The sequence below is a fragment of the Odocoileus virginianus genome, chromosome 7 (genome assembly GCF_023699985.2).
Source record: "Odocoileus virginianus isolate 20LAN1187 ecotype Illinois chromosome 7, Ovbor_1.2, whole genome shotgun sequence".
NCBI classification, from domain to species: Eukaryota; Metazoa; Chordata; class Mammalia; order Artiodactyla; family Cervidae; genus Odocoileus; species Odocoileus virginianus.
The window spans coordinates 35,505,281-35,528,007 of NC_069680.1; the positions used below are offsets into that span (position 1 = coordinate 35,505,281).

At 36.6% G+C, this 22,727-nt stretch overlaps 1 long non-coding RNA gene and 1 other non-coding gene across 4 annotated transcripts; both read right to left on the minus strand.

The window, feature by feature from the left end:
- Positions 1-633: 633 nt before the first annotated feature.
- LOC110125733 (uncharacterized) lies at positions 634-17,136 on the minus strand. Of its 3 annotated transcripts, none has more exons than XR_002310160.2 (4): positions 17,022-17,136; positions 10,944-11,024; positions 10,303-10,401; positions 634-1,726 (listed from the first exon to the last, which is right to left on the minus strand). It is a non-coding gene; the product is annotated as an uncharacterized lncRNA (long non-coding RNA). The 3 variants fall into 3 exon arrangements; XR_002310161.2 differs by having other exon boundaries at positions 10,771-11,024; XR_002310162.2 differs by having other exon boundaries at positions 10,944-11,082.
- Positions 7,381-7,452, minus strand: TRNAC-ACA (transfer RNA cysteine (anticodon ACA)). The gene has a single exon. It is a non-coding gene; the product is annotated as a tRNA-Cys (tRNA).
- Positions 17,137-22,727: the final 5,591 nt, after the last annotated feature.

A 22,727-nucleotide genomic window follows, 5' to 3' on the forward strand; every position in this document is an offset into this window, starting at 1 on the left:
GCATCCCACTCCAGTATTCTTTCCTGAAGAATCCCATGGACAGAGGAGGCTGGCAGGCTGCAGTCCATAGAGTTGCAAAGAGTCGGACACAACTGCAGCAACTTGACACAATGTATTATGTGGCTTTAACGTTCTCTTTACAAATATTGACATTTAAAGAGTTGTAAGACATTAAACTTTGTTCACTCTTAAATGTATAGTCTGATTTTAGAGAAATTATTGATTTAGACAACAGGAGTTAACAAGAGCAAAAACCTCACATTTATGGAGTTTGGGATTAAAATTTCCCCTAATAGGAGCAAATGCCAGTTGTTTACACCATTTCTGACTATTCATTGGCATATAATACAATTCAGCATTCCACGTATTTAGTATTTTAACTGATTCAGTAATAGCTAAGCCTTAAAATATGCTTTTTTTTCCCCCTGAGTGATTTTTAATTTAGATAGAAAGGAAGAAATTAGAAAGTACAAAACTTCCAATGGAGAGAAATAAGTAATATATCTTTGGCTCAGCTTTTGGAAACCTAAAGAATTTGCTTCTAATTAATATATCACCATATTGAACTTGAGCACCTTTGACAGTACAGTGCTGAGGATAGGTTATACTGAGATTATCTGGCAATAGCTTTTAAGGGGGACATTTTATCTTAATATGTGAGGTCTTAGTAATTGGAAATTAATGCTTTTAAAAATGTACTTTAATTTTGTTGGTGTAATAAGTATGGATGCTAAAGGTCAACTGTCTCATTAAGTAAGATCCTTTGAGAATCCAATGTTCACTGGTTACCAGCAATAAATAAAACACTTTGCTATTAAAAGAACCTTGATTTTATTGAGCTTTGGGATGTAAAGTGATTTTTTTCCTTTTTTTGAATCAGGCACCATGAGTGGCTGTGTGGCTGTATGTTCAGATCTGAGACTGCTGTGTTATCACTGTCAGACAGCTGGGCAAGCAGGGAAAATGTCAGTGCCAGGCCTATCATTTGTATCCTGTGGGAAGACATGGCAGCCAGAGCAGTTCAATCACAGGCATGTAAAATATTTTGTGGTCTGGAGAGAGGGATGAAAGTGATTCTTGCTTATTCATTGAATGTTGCTATTGATGCGGTTTTAATAAAATACAGTAGCAGAGAGAAGAGTGTGTTTCAGCTACTGCAGAGTGAGTAAGCGTAGATTGCATTAGCAACGTGGTGATGCTGTAGGAGATGTGATTCAGAGAAGAGTGTTAGAACTTTAGGAGCTAAAAGGTGAACCACAGTTTATCTATTCACCCAATTCAGGGCATTTGGGTGGTTCAGTGCTTCAGGCATTGATTCCCATCTCAAGAGTGGCTTCTTTATCCTAACTCCAGGCTTCTGAGAATTCACAGGACTCCATCATTTTGAGACTCTTTACTGATCCACTTGATCATTTCCAAGTGTCTTGTTCTATATAACCACTGAGAATTAGGGACAGTGTTTCCATTTTACTTATTCTGTTATGGCTGTTGTGCCAGCAGCTTGGTGGGGAATGGCCACCCTTGGGACTTTTCTCTAAGTTTGCATGATTCCCCTACTAAATCCAGTCAAGTGTGCCGTTAGACCCAATATTTTGGATTGTAGCATACCTATCTGTAAATTAGAGGATAAATGTCCCTGCCTGCTCACATGCCTGAAAGTTCAGCTCCAGGATGAGAAGGGTCTCTAGAATCTGACCTCATTCTTCTTCTCTTTTCCTTCTTCCTTCTATAATAAAGAAGAGACATAAGAGGAGAGCTTTAGGTTTTCAATCTCTGTATTCCATATTCTCCATCTTTAGACTTTGAGGATATGATAATGCACTATAATAAAACCCTCTGTCTCTATAAAGAGAGGATATAGTGGAATTAAATGTGTTTCAAGTCTGTTGTGATGAAGATTCAAAAGTTTTATATTGGAAATTAGAAACTGAATATGAATTTTCTCTCCATGCGTTCTTGTTTGAACAGTTCTGTTACTAAGCCTATATTTCTTAGATATATGTTTCTTGATCATTGGGAAAAAGAGTAAGTACCTTAAAGTATAAGAATAAGGCATATTCACATGTTTAAAATGCTAATGTAAACACATGCATTTAATTTTTATTGTGTATAAGGACTTTCAGTAGCAATATATTGAGACGACAGTTTGACATTCTATTAAATGGAGAAAGATTGAACAATTTTACTACACCCACACTAAGATTACAATTCATCTATTAAAAAAGAATAAGGTAAGAATACATGTACAGAAAATGGGCCTGTTTTACAAAAACACATAAATATTTCATTTTTAAAAAGTTCACATAATGTATACATAATTTTATGTTTGTAAAAACAGAAAACCATGGAGTTAAAAAACACCTCAGCTTATTAATTTTAGTTATCTGTGGGTTGTGGGATTGAAATGGTTGAGGAATATAATTGACTTTCTAGAAATGAATACCTCTGTATTGTGTAAAATCAAATGGAAATATATATTGCTAATGAAGTAAAGTTTTAAAACAGACTGGATGGACATTACTATGGAATGCATTATGTCCCCCAAAATTCATATGTTGAAGTTCTAACCCCTAAAATGATGGCATTTGAAAAGAGGCCTTGGGAAACACTTAGATTTAGGTGAGGTCATAAGGGTGGGGCCATCAGGATGGGGTTAGTGCCTTTATAAAAGATAAAGGTCTCAGAAAGCTTTCATTGCCATGTGAGGACACAGGGAAAAGGCAGTCAGCAAACCAGATAGAGAGCTGTCACAGGGAAGGTGAATTGGCCAGCACCTTGATCTTGGACTTCCCAGCCTCCAGAAACACGAGAAATAAATCCCTCTTGTTGAAACCTTCCTGCTTATGCTGTTTTGCTATAGCAGACTAAGCAGACGAAGAAAGAGTTTAGTACTGAGAAGTGTGGGTGGTGCTGTAAAAAAATACATAAATACATGGGAGTGACTTTGGAACTGGGTGATTAGTTTTGAGGTTCATGCTAGAAATGAACATTAAGGATGATTCTGGTAAGATCTCAGAAAGGAGGAATGTCTTAGAAATGTTACCTTACAAATTGACAAAGAACTTGGCTAAGTTGTGTCCATGTTCTAGTGTTTTGTGGAAGGTAGAATTTGTGAGCATCAAAGTTGGACATTTAGCTGAGGAGCTTTCTAAACAAAGCATTAAAGGAATGGCTTGGGTCCTCCTAACTGCTTAAATGAAAGTGCAAGAAGAAAGAAATGAGTTGAAGAAGAAAATTTTAAGCAAAAAGGAACCAGAATTAAATATTTTGGAAAATGTTAAATCTGTTCATATTGCAAAAAATAAATTACAAAGTATGTCTAGAAGAAAACACAAAGGGCCTATCACTTGAGAAATAGATTATGGAATTATATGAGCAGAAATGCTGGTTTGAAGAAGATGGAGACAGTATGAAATGAAGGAAGACTGCCAGGCTTCTTAGATACTACAGCCTTGGACCATAGAGCTATACAGTTGTGAATGTGTGCTATTCTTCAAGACAAGGGGGAAATGACTTAAAAGGCAGTTTGGAGATCACTGGGCCTGCCTCCTAAAATTTAAAAGTGTGTGTGTGTGTGTGTGTGTGTGTGTGTGTGTGTGGCGGGGGGTGGGGGGGTGGGGTGGGAACTGACTCAGTTTCAACAGGCCAGATGGAGGCTATCTGGAGCCTTGGGGTTGTGGATACTTTGAGGCCTGGGAGCTTGACCCCTGCCTAACAGAGTCTTGGGGTTCAACCCTTGCCACAGTGTGTCTGGAAGACAGCATAGAGCCAAAGAGGATTATTATCAAGTCTTAAAATCAAATGGAATTTGTCTTACTAGGTTGTGGACTTGCTTGGGACCTGTCATTCCTTCCTTTTTCCTATTCTCCCTTTTAGAATAAATATCTATTTTATGCCTATTTCACCATTGCATTTAGGAAGCATATAACTTGTTTGTTCTCACAGGTTCACAGCTGGAGAGAAATTTTGCCTCTGGGTAAATCATACCTCAAGTCACCCTCATTTTATATGACTCAGATATTTAGATGAGACTTTGGACTTTACAATCGATACTAAAATGAATTAAAACTCTTGCAGATGTTTGGATGGAAGGAATACATTTTTCTTGTGAGAAGAACATGAATTTTAGGGGGCAAGAGACAGAATGTTAGGACAGAAGTGTGTTTCCCCAAAATTCATATATTGAAGCCCTAATTCCTAGTGTGATGGTATTTGGAGATTAGACCTTTGAGAGGTAATTAGATTGAGGTGAGATCGTGAGGGTGAGGCAGTTCATGATGGGGTTAGTGTCCTTAAAAGAGAGATGGCAGAGAGCTTGCTTCCTTTCTGTCTCCCTTTCTGCCATGTGAGGACTTAATGAGAAGGTAACCATCTGAAGTCAGGAAAGCAGCTCTTGTCAGGGAGCATAGTCAGCCAGAATTTTGATTTTATATTGTTTAACTTCCAGTTGTGAGAAGTAAATACCTTTCATTTATGCATCCTTTCTATGGTATTTTTATATAGCAGCCTGAGCAGACTAAGACAGGTATACACAAATATTATACTATATTTTCCTATTGATTATCTGGGGCTTCTGTTTTATTCAGAATTATCTTATGCTTTTGTATATTCTCTAAATGTCATACATTATTTATGAATTATATTTTATAAGTGCATTTCAATAAAATGAAATTAATAACATGTATTATTGTCCAAGCCATGAAATTAAAAGACTCTTGCTCCTTGGAAGAAAACCTATGACAAACCTAGACAGTGTATTAAAAAGCCGAGACATTACATTGCCAACAAAGGTCCATATGGTCAAAGCTATGATTTTTCCCATAGTTGTGTATGGATGTGAGAGCTGGACCATAAAGAAGGCCAAGCACTGAAAAATTGATGCTTTTGAATCGTGGTGTTGGAGAAGACTCTTGAGAGTCCCTTGGACTACAAGGAGCTCAAACCAATTAATCCTAAAGAACATCAATCCTGAATACTCATTGGAAGAACTGATGCTGGAGCTCCAACACTTTGGCCACCTGATGTGAAGAGCCAACTCATTAGAAAAGACCCCAATGCTGGGAAAGGTTGAGGGAAGGAGAAGGGGATGACAGGAGATAATGGTTGGATGTCATCACTGACTCAATGGACATGAGTTTGAGCAAACTCTAGGAGTTTGTAGTGAAGGACAGGGAAGCCTGCCATGCTGCAGTACATGGGGTGGCAAAGAGTCAGATACGACTGAGCGACTAAACAACAACAACAAATTATTATCTAAGTCACTCAGGGAGAATGGTCACAGAGCCCATTGCTGGGAATATTAGGGATAAAAATGTGAGAACCCAATCCTGTTTCAGTGCACTTTCCATCATAATTTGCTTTTCCATACCAATATATATGCTGTCATTCTGTACTAGCAGAAAACTTTCACTGATGGTATTTGAAAGCAATCTAAAATACATATGTAAAATACATGAGTATGAAGTTTAAACAGAATGCTTCCATCAGTAAGATAAACTCTTAAACAAGACTTACAAGTCCAAGTGTTTAGAGAGTCTAAATACTTAAGCATTGTATTTCAAATCAATGAGAGTTACTGGGTCTAAGTATGCATAGTGTATTTTATGTTTTCTGAATGTAGATTTGTTTGTATATTTGTTAGGATTATGGGTAGAAAGAAATGGAATGGTGCGGAAGGTTCTTGTCAGCTATATAAAAGTAGCCTAAATTACATGCCTATACTGTAGCCCATGCATATTACTCTTACCTTCTGATTTTTAGAATTTGCAGTAGATAACCCTGGCATGCTGCAGTCCATGGGGTTGCAGAGTCGTTCACAGGTGAACGACTGAACTGAACTGAACCTTCTTATTTTCCCGCTCTCAGCTTTAATTATGGGACTGCTTTGTATGAATATGTTTTCTACTTGTTTACTTTTCAGATTTTAACTAACATGTTTATACTTTCATGCATGCAAAACTTTGGGAATTGAACTTAGATATCTATGTACCTAAGTGAAGTCCATACTAACCATTCTTTGGGCTAAATTATAAATAGTCAGAAATCAGTCAAAATGTGAATGTGAATACATGCAAAATCATGTTATGGATATAGTAGAAAGTAATAATGTCAATTTCTTGGGCCACAAATGAGCCACTTAAGGACCATTGATAAAGAAACAAGAGGAAACAAGTTGAAATGGTTAGAGGGATGTCAGTCTAGTGCAGAGGTTAAGAATAAGGCCTGTGGAATTAGACTGTGTGAGTTAGAAGCCTGTTTCTGCTCCTACACTGTATGTATGACAATGGGAATTTACTTAATTTTTCTATATGGGTTTCTTCTTCTGTAAAATAAGATAATTATAAAGCCTATCTCATAAGTAAATAAAGACAATTCCACAGTTCTGAAAAGCTCAGTAGTAGTTTTTTTCCTCATACATTTGGTATTGCAATTGAGTGGGTAAGGTAATTGGACTGGAATGTACAGGTAGATTACTTTCATTTCCTCTTCACAGATACTTTGTTACTCGCCCCACCCCACTGCCCCTGTTTTCTCTGTTGCCTTAGTTCCATTGCAATGGGAAAATGTAAACAAGCAAGCAAGTATTCTGTCGTCTTTGAACTGTGCCCCTTCCCCACCATGTTGCAGTGAAAGAGAGTAAACATTTGCTATAGTTAATAATGAATAAAATAGAATTACTGCCCATGTTTCAAAGCCTCATTTTAAGGCTTTTGGAAGACTTTTACAAATGGAATGTATAACTGAAGTGTCTAACTAAAGAATACTATATGGGAAATATGACCTCCTATTTGAGAAACCTGTATGCAAGACAGGATGCTACAGTTAGAACTGGAATGACAGAATGGTTCAAAACTGGGAAAGGAGTACATCAAGGCTGTCTATTGTCACCTTGCTTATTTAACTTATATGCAGATTACCTCATGCGGAATGCCAGAGTGAATGACTCACAAGCTGGAATAAAGATTGCCAGGAGAAATATCAACAATAACACTCTAATGGCAGAAAGTGAAGAGGAACTAAAAACCCTGCTGATGAGGGTGAAAGAGGAAAGTTAAAAAGCAGGCTTAAAACTAAGCATTCAAAAGACTAAGATCATGACATCCAGTCCCATTACTTCATGCAAATAGATGGGGAAAAATGGAAACAGTGATAGACTTTATTTTCTTGGGCTCCAAAATCACTGCAGATTGTGACTGCAGCCTTGAAATTAAAAGATGCTTGGAAGAAAAGCTATGACAATCCTAGAAGAAGAATTGAAGTTGCTCAGTTGTGTCCAACTCTTTGGGACTCCATGAACTGTAGCCTACCGGGCTCCTCCGTCCATGAGATTTTCCAGGCAAGAGTACTAGAGTGGGTTGCCATTTCCTTCTCCAGAGGATCTTCCCGACCCAGGGATTGAACCTGGGTCTCCTGCATTGTAGGCAGATGCTTTACCAGCTGAGCTACAAGGGAAGCCCCCTGACAGCATATTAAAAAGCAGAGACATCACTCTGCCAACAAAGGTCCATGTAGTTGAAGCTATGGTTTGTCCAGTAGTCATGTACAGATGTGAGAACTGGACCATAAAGAGGGCTGAGCAGAGAACAATTGATGCTTTTAAATTGTGGTGCTGGAGAAGACTCGAGAGTCCCTTAGACTACAAGGAGATCAAACCAGTCCATCCTAAAGGAAATCAGTCCTGAATATTCATTGGAAGGACTGATGCTGAAGCTGAAACTCCGGTATTTTGGCCACCTGATGTGAAGAGCCGACTCATTGGAAATGACCCTGATGCTGGGAAAGATTGAAGACAGGAAGAGAAGGTGGTTACAGAGGATGAGATGGTTAGATAGCATCACCAACTCAATGGACATGAGTTTCAGCAAACTCCAGGAGATAGTGAAGGATAGGGATGCCTGTTGTGCTGCAGTCCATGGGGTCTCAAAGAGTTGGACATGACCTAGCAACTGAACAACAACAATTTAAGGAAATAGAAAGATGATTGATAATGTTTCTCACTGGTGATGATAAATGAAAACTAATAGAAAAAGAGAAAAAAGTTGATCCTGTGGAAAAATCAAAACAAAATAAAAACAAAAACAAGATTCCAATTGTGTGTTGAATGAGTAGACCTAGCAACTACAGGGTGGATCTGAACTGCTGAACGGTGTATGGATCACAAAGCAAACTTGAATATACCATGAAGGCTGAATGTGAGTGCGAATGTTCAGAATACTGGCTGCAAAAGCTGCAGTTGCTTCACGGTATAAATTACCTGAAAATTTATTGCTTAAAAGTTGCTGCTGATCATAAAGCTGCAGATTGTATTACTACACTTGCTTAGATAATACCTAATAAAAATATGAACAAATTTACAGTGCCAATACAACAGCTTTTATTGATATTAGAGTTCTAGAAAATCAGCAGCAGGGACAGGTTTTAAGGTTTTAAGGACACTGAGCGTAGATGGACTGTGTGTGGATATGCTGGTGCTGTCAGAATATACAAAGTAAAGCCAATAGTGACTGGAAATTGCCAATGTCCAGATATTTAAAAGTACATACAGTTTATCTAAACTTGAGTAGCCAAGACATTGATGGGTTCAATTGCTGCTAATTATTAGTATAACATCACCACAGGCAAGTTTAATTGGGAAAATTATAAAATTTTATAATTTCTAGATAGTGATCAGCTCATACCTCTTATGAATTTCTATGGGAAGTAATGTTTTCAAAAATTACTTTTCCCTCATGTAACATGTGAAATGCAGCCTTATGAACAAGAAATTTTACAATCCTTAAAGAATAAATATAAATTTTGGGGTGGAAAAATAGAAATAAAACCAAAATAAACTGCTTGTTGCAGCTACCAGAGAACTAGGAATTAAGAGTCCCTGAAAGATTCCAGTCTTAAGGATGGCTGCTAATGCTTGAGAATCTACATTTGTTGATAATGTTGTTAGCTTTATATCAACAGATCATTGATACATTTTTGGATTAAAATAAATTGGGAAAAAGATCCTATAAAGACTTGGAAGAATTTTTGGTAAATGATAAGAAAAAAATTGGCAAACATTTTACCTAAACCAGCAGTTGGTAGGCAGAAAGAATAGTTGAGACAGAGATAAAAAGTGACTCAAGACCAGTCACCAGAGAGTGATGAATACTTGTGTCAGAAAAGAAAGCTATTAGAATTATTTTTAAATCATCAAAGTTCCTCTGAGACTAGAGATATAGACAAAGGGTTGTACTCATAAAATACGTCTGTTTCTTGAGAGACCCTAGCTATGTTTCCTTTTTATGTACTCAAGATGCATATATGTCTTCATTTATAAAAATGCATGTTTTTATATGTCTTTGTAAATGAAGATTTTGATTTTATAAGACTAAAGGTCAGGGAAACATTGGTTTGGTAGGAAATAGCAAATTTTTATATTTATTTTATGATTTTGTTTTATTCTAGCTTTGCTATGTTGACTTACATTGCTGTTTGTTCCCAAATGTTGTTTTCTGTTATGATTAAATTGATATAATCAGTATGTGACATGTAAAACTTATTTGGGTTCATGCCTATGATTCTGAGTCTAGATTATAGAAAGGTTATTATCTTTAATAGGTTTATTTATATAAGAAATTATAATCAGACCAATTAAATTTGCAAATGCACTTAATTATTTTCAAATAGTGTGTCTTAAGACAAAATTAGAATTATGATAGATAAATATTAAATAATATTGCATAAATAATAGCCCAAAATGTATTGTTTTATATAGATTGTATAATTCAGCATCTTTTCTGTCTTCTGTGAAATATAATCTTTTCTGATAAACTGTATGATTTTAATTTTTTTTCTATATTGTTGGGACTGCTCAAAAGCTAATCTGGCTTAGTTTGATAAATCATGAATCAGGGTTAAGCATTCTCAATTAGCATATGGGTAGCATTTTGCAGAAATGTATTGCATTTAAATAAATATTCCATTTTATGTGGTTGACATAGTCCTGAATCTTTACATTTAAAGCTAAACCATACTTTTAAAGGCTTGTCTTTTTCTGTAAAGTGAATTGTATTTAAATGCAAATTTGGTTTTATGAAGCTTAGGAAATATAATTTTTAGACACATAGAAATTTGAAAAAGATAATGGAATGAATTGCTACAAAGGGCAGGAATAATACTTCAAATCTTAATTAAAGAGAGAATGTCAGTTGTTCTGAATGTGTCATAGTTATGACACATTCAGAAATAATTTAACTGTAACAAGGAAAAAAAGGAAGAAAAGGAGTGTTATTGTCAAATTCATGTAAAAGGTAGAAATTAGCTTACTAGAAGTTAGTGAGGGAAACTTTTTGATGGAAGTTTAAAAAGGTCTCTTAAGTAACATTATTCATTATTTTCCAAATTTCTTTCTGAAGTCTGGAACTCCTGTAATATAAAACAAAACAAGGTGACTTATAAATTTAAAAGTGACTTTTTGTTAGTGATATGGACTAAATATATCAAGCATAATGTCTGGATTTTCTAAAGGTTATATCTGCTTATTTATCACTTATTTTAGAAATGCTAGAGGTATTCTTCAAAGAAAATTCATAGTGCCAATAGTTGAAGCTAGCAAGAGTGTGGAATACAGAGGAAACAGTTTTGTGTGTCTGTAGAGTTGGGGCATTTTGGTTACATTTTACTGATATTTTGGGATGCTGATCTAAGATCAAGACTTGGGGAATTGATTTACAAGTTTAGAGATAGTATGAGAACTATAGACTGGCTTTCCTACCTCAAGAAGTATATGCTTACTTTTCAAAGTAAGATGAGGCTCAGGACTTTGGAGACATCTCTAGGCCAGAAAAACCAGAGACATTGGGTTTATCTGATTGATCCTTGGAGGTATGTATTGATACCCCAATAGTTTAGACTGAGATCTTGGGATCCTTTTCATCTAGTATCCAAAGAGCAAAGGTTTTTCTTACTGCTTCAAGAAGGGAGGAGGAGGTAGCCACTTCTTTCTCCTGTAGATAAGCAGATGAAATCCAATTTTCTCCATTCTTCACCTGTAATATAAACTTTGAAATTTGTATGTGTAGAATATTTGACTTCATTTTCATTGCTCTAGGAGTAATAATTGGGGTTTGGGGAAAAACACAGTCATTATTTACTTTTTAAATGAATAATAATGATCTGTCTTTAATTCAGAATACCAAATATGTACATTCAAGATAATATTAGTAAAGGTCAACATTAAAACTCTAACAAAGACCCAAAGGAAAGAACAGATCAACATAAAACACGTGATGATACCTAGATCAGAAGTAGAGTCAGCAAGATTGATAATGTTACTTTTGAAAAGCCTTTTGTTTTTAAGTTAATATGTCATAATACTTTATCAGAATATCAAAATATTTATAGATGATACAAAATTGCTAATATTTAATTTACCTATAACTTAAATGGAATCACATTTACCATCTGTTGTAATTATTAAAGATAATAAATAGACTCCTACTGGAGTGATGTCTTTATTAGTTCCTATAGCTAAAGAATTACATTATCCTTCATCTGATGATGTTTTCATTTTGTAAAGATTTTGTGTTAAAGCAACTGCATTTAGTTTCTTCAAATTGTGGGAAAGTTGTGTTTAGCCAATTTTATTTATCTTTTATTATTTACTGTGTTCATAAATAGTAGGTACAGTGTAGGTCCTAATACCTGACCTTTATTGCTTGGCTTCTTGCTGACTTAATGCTATTGGCAGCTGAAAAAACTTATAATTTGAAAGTCTAACCCCTGTGGACTGGGCATTGGAAAAGTGTGATTTGCTGTTTTCATGAAATCAGAGGAATCAATTTTAAAGGAAATTTTAGAAAACTGTAGTAGATGTTGGCTGGTTTATTGCCACAAAAAAAGAGTTGAAAGTGTTTTGTCATTGTTGTTGAAATAACTCCTATGTGATGAAATTGAACAGGACTTTAAAGATCAAACAGCTAGAACCCAGTTTTGCATTTCATTCCTGTGGTAAGAAATCCTACTAAAATATATATAAAATTTATCTAACACGTATAACTTTAAGGCATTCATATTGACCAAAACATAAAGTTACTTGAGAAACATGTCAGTGTATTTCCCAGGAAGTGATTATTTACACTGAATGAAAAATATTCAAAAGGTGTGCATATATATTCACTGACAGTACTGTTCTATATCTTGTAGCATTTTATACTGCAGTGATGTTAATGTATACTTTTGCATTTGTGAGAAAGTTAGAGCCAACAGCTGGTATCTCATAATTTCAGTTTTCAAGATAGTGATGTTGTGTGGCATAGGATTTAATCACTGTTCCTGTAATTGAAGCTTTCCCCCTCTGTGCCCACTCTTTCTGATATAAAAAAGATCTGCAGACTCTGCATTTACTAAGACTTCTGAGAAACATTACAGATTAACAGATAGATCCAATGAATAGTGCTCCTATGGAAGATTTATAGGAGCATCTTTGAAATGATAATATTTCTTGATATCCCAACCTGGCGCTGTGGGAAATGTATTATGACTGAAACCACATAATTTCTCTAAGCTTAAGACCCTGAGGATCTTTGCCAATGTGGTGGGACATTTTTCTAAGAAAAGCCAAGTTGAGATTTTTGGTTTAAGACGGTGGTTTGAACAGACACATCAATGCCTTTTTCCTATTGAAACCCTACTCAAGTGAGAGGAAAGGATTTTTAAGATGCATATTTTGTCAGTGACAAAGAAAGTATGAGAAGAGAGAATAACACTAAAAGTTTGGAAGCTCACATAGAAGATGATGGGTGTCATTGATTTTGCATGTCCAAGGAAGTTGAATCCTAACCTGGCAGTCAGTGAAGTCAAATTCTGAGCCTCATAGAATGCCCAAAGGCCCAGGAACTGGTAGATTTCAGGACCTCTGTAAAGGACAGATTAAGGTAGAGCTAATAACAGAAGGATTGTTTAAAGTCTATTTACAAAGCATTTGGACCCATATCTCTCACTACTCTGAAACTTGAGTGACTGCCACTTCCTATCCTGGCAGAGTTCTGATGATTTAGTTTGGAGATTTATCTGAAGAGAATAAACAAAATCTCTAGACTGAAGAATGGAGAGCAAAATGGGAAGTACAGGTTACATATTGAAAGTGGTTACACTGTGAAAATTTACATAGTGAATATGGAGACCCTATGTCCTTGCTCACTTGATTTCTGGAAAACTGGAAGCAAAGCTTATATCATATAAACAGGAAAATAAAATAATTTTGCTTGTGAGTATCTCATCATTTCGAGAAATAAAGACTTAACAGTACTCAGTACTTAGATGGGGGTTCCCCAGTGAATCAGAATATTTCAAGAAAGCTCACAATCAATACATTTCATCCATGGACACAGGAACTCTGACCTATTTTTTACTGACCCACTCACTCCCATAAAAATAGGCAGTCAAAGATTACCAGATATTCAAAGAAACCTAAGAAATAGAAGGCCAAGAACTGCCCACACACCTTCAATCAGTTTTGAACATAGCACATTCATGAAGAGAAAATTGAAAGGTGTGAGGAGGAGGAGAGAGAGGAAGAAAGAGGGAGGGAGAGGAGTGATGAGAGAGGGAGAAAGAGATATTGAGAGATTGAAAGAAAATGACTGGCTTGGATTGGTCTATTTCCTTATCATGCAAGTTGTAAGAGACAAGGAAAAATGATCATTCTCATGTAATCCCTGTCTGTTGTTGAATTTCTTGGGCATTGAAGGGCCTTTCATTGGTTCACTGAATGATGTATATAAAGGTGATAAGAAAAGTTACCCTTCTATACTCATGTGCAGGACAGTCTGTCATTGGAGAGACATTGCCTTTCCTTTAGCATTTGAATCTTGGGATAATTTTGGGTAATGCAGAGATGGTGAGATAGTGAAACCATAGAAACTGTCTTCTGAGTCATCACTGTAGTATCCTAATCTTATAGTGTAGTTATATAATTTTGAGGATCACATCTTGTCCTTAACTTGTAGTTAGTATGTTAGGTACAAAGCAGTTTGATTGTATGCATCCTTTAGTCATCATTGGATGAACATGGTCTATGCTGGCGTGTGTGTGTGTACGTGCACACACACGTGCACACAGGAACAGTTTGTATGTACAAGTTTTTCAGTAGGATTTCCCTCAATAGTTATCAAGGTGATCTTTTTGTTGTGAGTCTCCTCTTTTTGGAGAATTAATGGGGCTGGTTCTTGGGAGCATCCAGTGAGCACATGTCTGAAAGATGGGCTAATTTGTACCAATGGATTTTCCCTCCTTGAAGGTTGGCCATTGTCCTCTGGACTCTCAATCCACTTCAAGAAAGCCATGGTGGTTACCTGACAGGATATACATCTTGCCTTGCTAACTCTCATACAAATGAGGGGAAATGGTGAGAGAGCACATACACACACACATTAAATATGCCAGAACAGCATTTGTCAATGAAATTTCATGGAGACAGGAGTAGCAGTAGCAGGTGTGTGAATGCTCATTGCATTCTAGGTCAGTGCCAAGAATTCAGTGCTGGAAATCAGACAAATCTTACAGTTTGTCCATAGGATTTTAAGTTACATGGTTAGAGAAGTACCATCCCATCCTCTAGTGTGATTAGTGACTAAGAAATAATGGTATATGTCATGGCACAACCTTGGCCTCACCTCTGTCATTACGGATATCTGGCTTCACTCTGTGTTCAGGAATAGATGAAGACTAAAGACACTACTACAGTCAAAAGCACTTCTGGTGACCCCTTAGGGGATGGAAAGCCATTAGAGACAGATCCATTACTTCTGTCTTGTTTTATATGATAATTTATTTCCAGGTCCAAACATTATGCCATGTAAGTACCATACTGACTTTTTTCATTCTGATATGAGTATATGAATGTATTTCAACCACATCAGGAATATGAAGGTCGATTAATATGATGGTAATAGGAAAATCACTGGTCCCTATTGAGATAACTTCACTTGGTATGGAAAACAACCTATAGATACATTCCAAGGAGAAGATCCTTACTTAGTAAGAGGGGAACACTGAGTTCATTGGAGGCTGGAAATAGGCACCCATTGTCTTGCACTAAATTTTCTCCAGAATTTCTGCTAAGGTCATTCCAAATTGTTTGCTGCAGTTTCCATGGGCAGTGACTTTCTTTGTTCATCTCTCTCTGATCTGCCAATAAGGGGGAGAGAGAGACTACTTTGAGCATCTGCTAACACACCTACTCTGCTCCTGAAACTTCCTGGCAACCTTGATCTATATTCCATGCAGTAGCACTGGCAAATGGAAGTGATTGCCAGCAATGGACTTAGATCTCAAGGTTTTGGAAAAAATTATTTGGATGCTTTCTTCCAGAATAATGTAGATTATTGGAGGATACTTGGGAGAAATCTTAAAGTCCTCAGAAGACTTTCTTTACCTTCATGCTGCTGCTTTGGATGGCAGACTTATTAATACTTTCTTACTAGACAGTGTATGTTTTTTAAACTGTCTAAAAATGGTCTTACCCATATTTTTCAGGAGTAATAATCTGCACACTAAGGACAGTTATCAGGCACTGCTGACAAATCTCTAGTTTTTCCTTTGCTGACTTCATTTCAAAGTCATTGCTCTTAGGAGACTGATAACAGAATGTGGTATTTTGCTTAGAGGACACATTTTGTGAAAAGGGTAGTGGACCAAGAGGTTAAAGTTAATATGTGCTCAGTTGCTCAGTTATGTCCGACTCTTTACAACCACATGGACTGTAGCCCACCAGGTTCCTCTGTCCATGGGATTCTCCAGGCAAGAATACTGGAGTGAATTGCCATTTGCTACTCCCATCAGCAGTTTCCCTAAAGGGTAGTTTCCTAGAAAAGGAATTGATTGACAAAGCTTTGTGGAAACTGGCTAAAGCCTAATAAGTAATTCCAGTCAACCATAGAATTTGGACCCTTAGTCCTAGATCACACCTGTGAAGATATATCAGTTGGTTATGGCTATTTAACAAAGTGTCCCAAGGCTTAGTGGCTTAAAACAACCACTATTTTTATTCCTCACAAATTTACATGGTAGTTACTATTTCTGCTGACCTGGACTGAGGTTAACTAATCTTGGCAATATTCTCTCGCATGTTTTGGGGTCTTCCTCTGTCAGGCTTACTTGTACTTAGTGGCGATTGCAGACATCAAGAGACAAGCACTACTGTGTACAATAGCAGATGGAAATAACACATGTACTTTTCAGTTCTCTAATTACAGTACATTTGCTAACATCTCATTGGCCAAAGAAACTCTTAGGCTGATCTCAGGGTCATAAAAGAAAGAGAATAGAAAAAATGGCATGGATTTAGAGATGACATTAATTAATGATGATAATGCCATCATCAGTCTACCATAGTCTATACACTATTCAAAATTATGTGCCTCCTAAATGGCAAAATGCACTCATTCCCTTCAAAGGACCCACAAAATCTCATCCTGTTATAGCATTAGACTGAGTCTAATATTTTATGGTGTATTTTAAGTCAGAATATGTTTTTCCTAATCCAGAGACTTATGAACAACTTCATCAATATGACATATACCCCAAGCATGAGTTAGTTTGGGGCAGTATACTCACAAGAGATATATTCACTTGAAAAGGGGAGAATGAAAACCATATAGCAGACACTTGTCCCTAGTAATTCTGAAATCCAGCAGGGCTCCATGCTGTGAGGTCTTCCTACTCAGGACCCAAAGGCTGTTACTGAATGAGACCGTTAGGCTGCTTGGGACTGGCTCATCAGTCCATTACCCTCCACACCTCTTTGCTTCGCCCTCTGGGATATACTTTATTTTCCATGCTCCTTGACCACTTTTGAATAGAGAGCATCATGCTCTTTGTGCAGGTTTTTTTTGGCCTGGATCCTGCCCATAGAAAGTTGGTGCCCATTTAGAAATGGAGCAGATGAGTTGCTAAGGTTTAAGCTGTTTCTTCAAGATCACGGAGAGTCAGTGTAGTGTTTTTACACCATTTTTAAAGTACGAGGTAAAAAATGCCATTATTACCTGTGATATATAATTCTGACTCTAGGAAATAATCTTCTTAGTTTCTTGATTTTGACGTCATATTTTATCTTAAGTAGTTTCATGGACAAAAGAGCAGAACAACAAACTGCCTCTGGTGCTTGTGTTACCATGGTAACCGGCTTCTGGAATGAAGTACATTATTCAGCAATGTTATTGTTTCATATATTCGTGTCCTCCCACCCAAAATGCAGTTCTTTCGGTTTTGAAAGAGGGAACTTGAGAATGACCCAGAACAGTAACAGCGTGCCATTTCTCATTACCAATAGTTGTATCTCTTTCTATTACATTACATTGTATGTTTCTTAACTATATTTTATAACCAAAGAACTTATAAACTATTTTGAATACCCTTAGAAAGAATGATAATGGTTCAGTTCAGTTCAGTCCAGTCGCTCAGTCGTGTCCGGCTCTTTGCGACCCCATGAATCGCAGCAGGCCAGGCCTCCTTGTCTATCACCATCTCCCTGCGCTTCCTCAGACTCATGCCCATCGAGCCGATAATGGTTCACAGGCCTTCAATATTTCCATAAGGGCTAATTTTGTGCATAACATGTAGTAAAGAAAGGGTCCATTATATACACAATAAATGTAATTTTGAGATAATTTGGTTTAAAATTTCTCATTTTAATCATTCTCCTGTTTCCCACTGAAATGCAATAAATATGGCCTTTTAATGCTCTTTAAAGTAGTTGTTTCAGAAGCCATAGATCTTTAAATAATTATCATTTTAACTGTGTACATAAAGTGATCTTCCCTTAAGTCCATTCTATTATTTTTATATCCCTTTTCCTCTATGTTTTGCAAGTTATGGAAACCAATGACATCTCTCTGGAATGATTAAGTGGCATGAATAGTACTTAAGTTCCTTATCAATGTATTCTGTAATTATTATTTCAGAAATATCTGTTGATATAAGCTAATATGACTTAATTGTGCCCCAAATCTCAGGCAAGAAAATCATTTGAGTAAATATGCATGTAAATGAGTCATTTCAACAGAGCAATGAGCATCAATAAGAGTAAGAAATTATGTTTACTCTAAAGTTTTAAATAGGGTAAAAGTACACAAATTTTAATAGGATTGATAGCAGCATAATCATCCATTATCTCTGCAAGAAAAAGGAATAATAGATAAGGAAATAGACAATGATATAATACAAAATTAATAGGTTAAGCCAAAATAAAGCACGCCAAATTAAAATTTCTGTGCCAGGTCTTTGTTTCAAGTCTTGGAGAAAAGAACTCTCTCTCTTCCTTTTCTTACTTCTTCCCATCTCCCTCATCCTTCCCTCTTTCTTTCCTTCCTTTCTCTATAATATGTCATGTTAAAATCCTATGTCATTTATTACATGTAAGCATGATAATGTCAATTTGAAGATGTCATGAGAAGAAACAGCCAAGTTGCCTTGTTTTGTTATATTTTAGTGCCTGAAAGAGAATATAAGTATATAAATCAGAGTCGAATTTTTGTTCAGTTACAATAATGACAACTTCCCTAAGCTCAGGCACACTTTCTCATTTACTTCTTAGGAATTAGTTTAGTACCTGCTCTTGGTAAGCTATCAAAAATAATTTTTAATGAGAAAATACTTATTCCTAAAAATGGCAACAAAGGATTTTCATTCCAACAGCATTTTAATGATTTTCCAAATGTAATGACAAATGGAAAGAAAGTGTAATATAAAAGTTAATGGCAATAGTTCCCCAACTTAGGTGGTCCATTAGCAAATCATGTAAATTCTCTTGGCCTCAAATTTCTTATGTGTAACACAAAACAGTAGAGCTAGAGGACCTTGAAAGTGTTTTTAGTTTTACAGAATATAAAAAATATATTTTTTAAAGTTGAAAATGTATTTGCTTATTAGTACAATTTCATTGTATTTCTTTTTATATAGCTCATTCTCCACTTATGGAATGACAACTCTATGCCAGCTATTGTGTGAAACTCCAAGGACAGAAAAATGAATAAGACACACTTAACCTCAACAGTCTATATCTAGTTGGAAATAAAGCAATAAATTTATTATTGCAGTAAAATAATACAAGCACTGTGATTGAAAATTCACAAATGAATGGTTCTATTCTCACTGAATGTCCTAGCCTGTTCAGACACCTGTAGCAAAATACCATAGACTAGGTGGCTTACAAAGAACAGAAATTTATTCCTCATAGTTCTGGAGGCTAGGAAATCCAAGATCAAGATAACTGTAATTTCTTGTCGGGTGAGGGTCTGCTTCCTAGTTCATGGACAGCCATCTTTCTGTTATGTCCTTAGATGGCAGAAAGGAAGAGGAAGCTTTCCTGGGTCTCTCTTAGGGGGATTGAAGCCACTCAAGGGAGCTCTGCTTCCCGATTTAATCACTTTCGAAGGCCCCACCTTCAGTTAGCTGTTAAGATTTACCATATAAATTTGGGGAAGCACAAACATTTAATCTACTGTACTGGAGAAAACAGTGGATGGAGAATTGACAACTAATTCCTAGAAGAGATATTAGGTATGTAAACTCCTAAAAGGTGTTAGTCTTTCTTCATGGACATGGTAGGGATTTCAAGATGTAAGAAGCAGAACATCAAAGGTGTAGCATGTGAAATATGGTATCATTGTGATAGAGGAACTAAAAATTTTTTTTCACCCATTTTTTCGTTCACTAAGATAATAATGTTAGTGTTTCTCAAGAAAATGTGGCTCTGGTAAGGTAGTCAGAACATTTGCTGCAGGATTTGGTTTGTCATATTAATAAGGTTATTTTTTAAGTAATCAGCTCAGTTCAGTCACTCAGTCGTGTCTGCATTTTTGCAACCCCATGAACTGCAGCACTCCAGGCTTCCCTGTCCATCACCAACTCCCAGAGTTTACACAAACCCACGTCCATTGAGTCAATGATGCCATCCAACCATTTCGTCTTCTGTCATCCCCTTCTAATCATGCCTTCAGTCTTTCCCAGCATCAGGGTCTTTTCCAATGAGTCATTTCTTCTTATCAGGTGGCCAAAGTACTGGAGCTTCAGCTATAGCATCAGTCCTTCCAATGAATATTCGGGATTGATTTCCTTTAGGATTGACTGGTTTGATCTCCTTGCAGTCCAAGGGACTCTCCAGAGTCTTCTCCAACACCACAGTTCAAAAGCATCAATTCTTTGGTGCTCAGCCCTCTTTTTGGTCCTCTTTATGGTCTTTTATCCTTAAATGACTACTGGAAAAACCATAGCTTTGACTAGACGGACCTTTGTTGGCAAAGTAATATACTGCTTTTTAATATGCTGTCTGGGTTGGTCAGAGCTTTTCTTCCAAGGACCAAGCTTCTTTTAATTTCATGGCTTTAGTCACCATCTGCAATGATTTTGGAGCCCAAGAAAATAAAGTCTTCGTCTAGTTTTTCCCCATTTACTTGCCGTGAAGTGATGGAACCAGATACCATGATCTTAGTTTTTTGAATGTTGAGTTTTAAGCCAACTTTTTCACTCTCCTGTTTCATTTTCATCAAGAGGCTTTTTAGTTCCTTTTCCCTTTCTACCATAAGGGTAGTGTCATCTGCATATCTGAGTTTATTGATATTTCTCCCAACAATCTTGATTCCAGCTCGTGCTTCCTCCAGCCTGGCATTTTGCGTGATGTACTCTGCATATAAGTTAAATAAGTAGGGTGACAATATACAGCCTTGACGTACTCCTTTCTCAGTTTGGAACCAGTCAGTTTTTCCATGTCCGGTTCTAACTGTTGCTTCTTGACCTGCATCCAGATTTCTCAGGAGGCAGGTAAGGTGGTCTGGTATTCCCATCTCTTTAAGAATTTTCCACAGTTGGTTGTGATCCACACTGTCAAAGCTTTAGTGTAGTCAGTGAAGCAGAAGTAGATGTTTTTCTGGAATTCTTTTTTTTCTATGATCCAGTGGATGTTGACAATTTGATCTCTGGTTCCTCTGCCTTTTCTAAATCCAGATTGAATATCTGGGAAATTCTTGACATCTTGAAGTTTTAAGTAATAAGCAGTCTTTTTATTTTTTTTTTAGGTGAGGGTGCTTGGAGAAAGAATATATGAACTGAAGGAGAGAATTCATTAATCTTGTGGGGAAGGGGAAGTAACATATTATTTTCCTTACTCTTAGAGCTATTTTTGTTTTTGTATTATATCTTTCCCTATTCAACTGTTTTCTTTCAGAACCTCTGTTTCTTTAAAAAAAATTTTTTTAATCAAAGTTTATGCTTCCCTAGTGTCTCAGTGGTAAAGAAATAGCTTACAGTGCAGGAGCTGTGGGTTTGATCCCTGGATTGGAAAGATCCCCTGGAGAAGGAAATGGAAACCCACTCTGGTCTTCTTGCCTGGGGAATCCCATGGACAGAGGAGCCTGATAGGCTACAGTCCACGGGGTCCCAAAAGAGACAGACATGACTTAACGACTAGACAACAACAGCATAGTTGACTTGTAATATTGTGTTAGTTTCAGATATATAGAAAAATGATTCAGATATATATTTATCTTACCCATCCATATCTTCAAAAGAATATATACATCTTCATTTTCATGTTCTTCTCTATTATACACTATTATAAGATACTGAATATAGTTCCCCGTGCTATGCAGTGAATCCTTGTTGTTTATCTATTTTATGTATAGTAGTGCATATCTGTTAATCCTATACTCCTAATTTATCCCTCCTCCCCCCACTTTCTTTGGTAACCATTAATTTGTTCTCTATGTCTGCGAGTCTACTTCTATTTTGTAAATAATCTTATCCATATTATTTTTTAAGATATCATGTATATGTGATGTCATATAACATTTGTCTTTATCTGACTTACTTCACTTAGTATGATAATCTCTAGGTCCACCCATGTTGCTGCAAATGGCAATATTTCATTATTTTTTATGGCTGAGTAATACTCATGTGTATGTTTGCCAATATCTAGGACCTTTCTTAAAAAAAATATTTCTGAGAAAAACTGTGACCTACTTAGGAGAGAGTTTTATTGTTAAATGGGATAAGTTACTTTCTCTGCTTTTCAGTTCAATTCAGTTCAGTTGCTCAGTCGTCCACGACTCTTTGTGACCCTAGGGACTGCAGCACGCCAGGCCTCCCCGTCCATCACCAACTCCTGGAGTTTACTCAAACTTGTGTCCATTGAGTCGGTGATGCCATCCAACCATCTCATCCTCTGTCATCCCCTTCTTTTCCTGCCTTCAATCTTTCCCAGCATCAGGGTCTTTTCCAGTGAGTCAGTTCTTCCCACCAGGTGGCCAGCATCATTCCTTCCAATGAATATTCAGGACTGATTTCCTTTAGGATGGACTGGTTGGATCTCCTTGCTGTCCTAGAGACACTCAAGAGTCTTCTCCAATACCACAGTTCAAAAGCATCAATTCTTCAGCACTCAGCTTTCTTCACAGTCCAACTCTCACATCCATACATGACCACTGGAAAAACCATAACCTTGAGTAGACAGACCTTTGTTGGCAAAGTAATGTCTGTTTTTCAATATGCTGTCTAGGTTGGTCATAACTTTTCTTCCAAGGAGTAAGCGTCTTATAATTTCATGGCTGCAATCACCATCTGCAGTGATTTTGGAGCCCCCCAAAATAAAGTCAGCCACTGTTTCCCCATCTATTTCCCATGAAATGATGGGACCAGATGCCATGATCTTAGTTTTCTGAATGTTGAGCTTTAAGCCAACTTTTTCACTCTCCTCT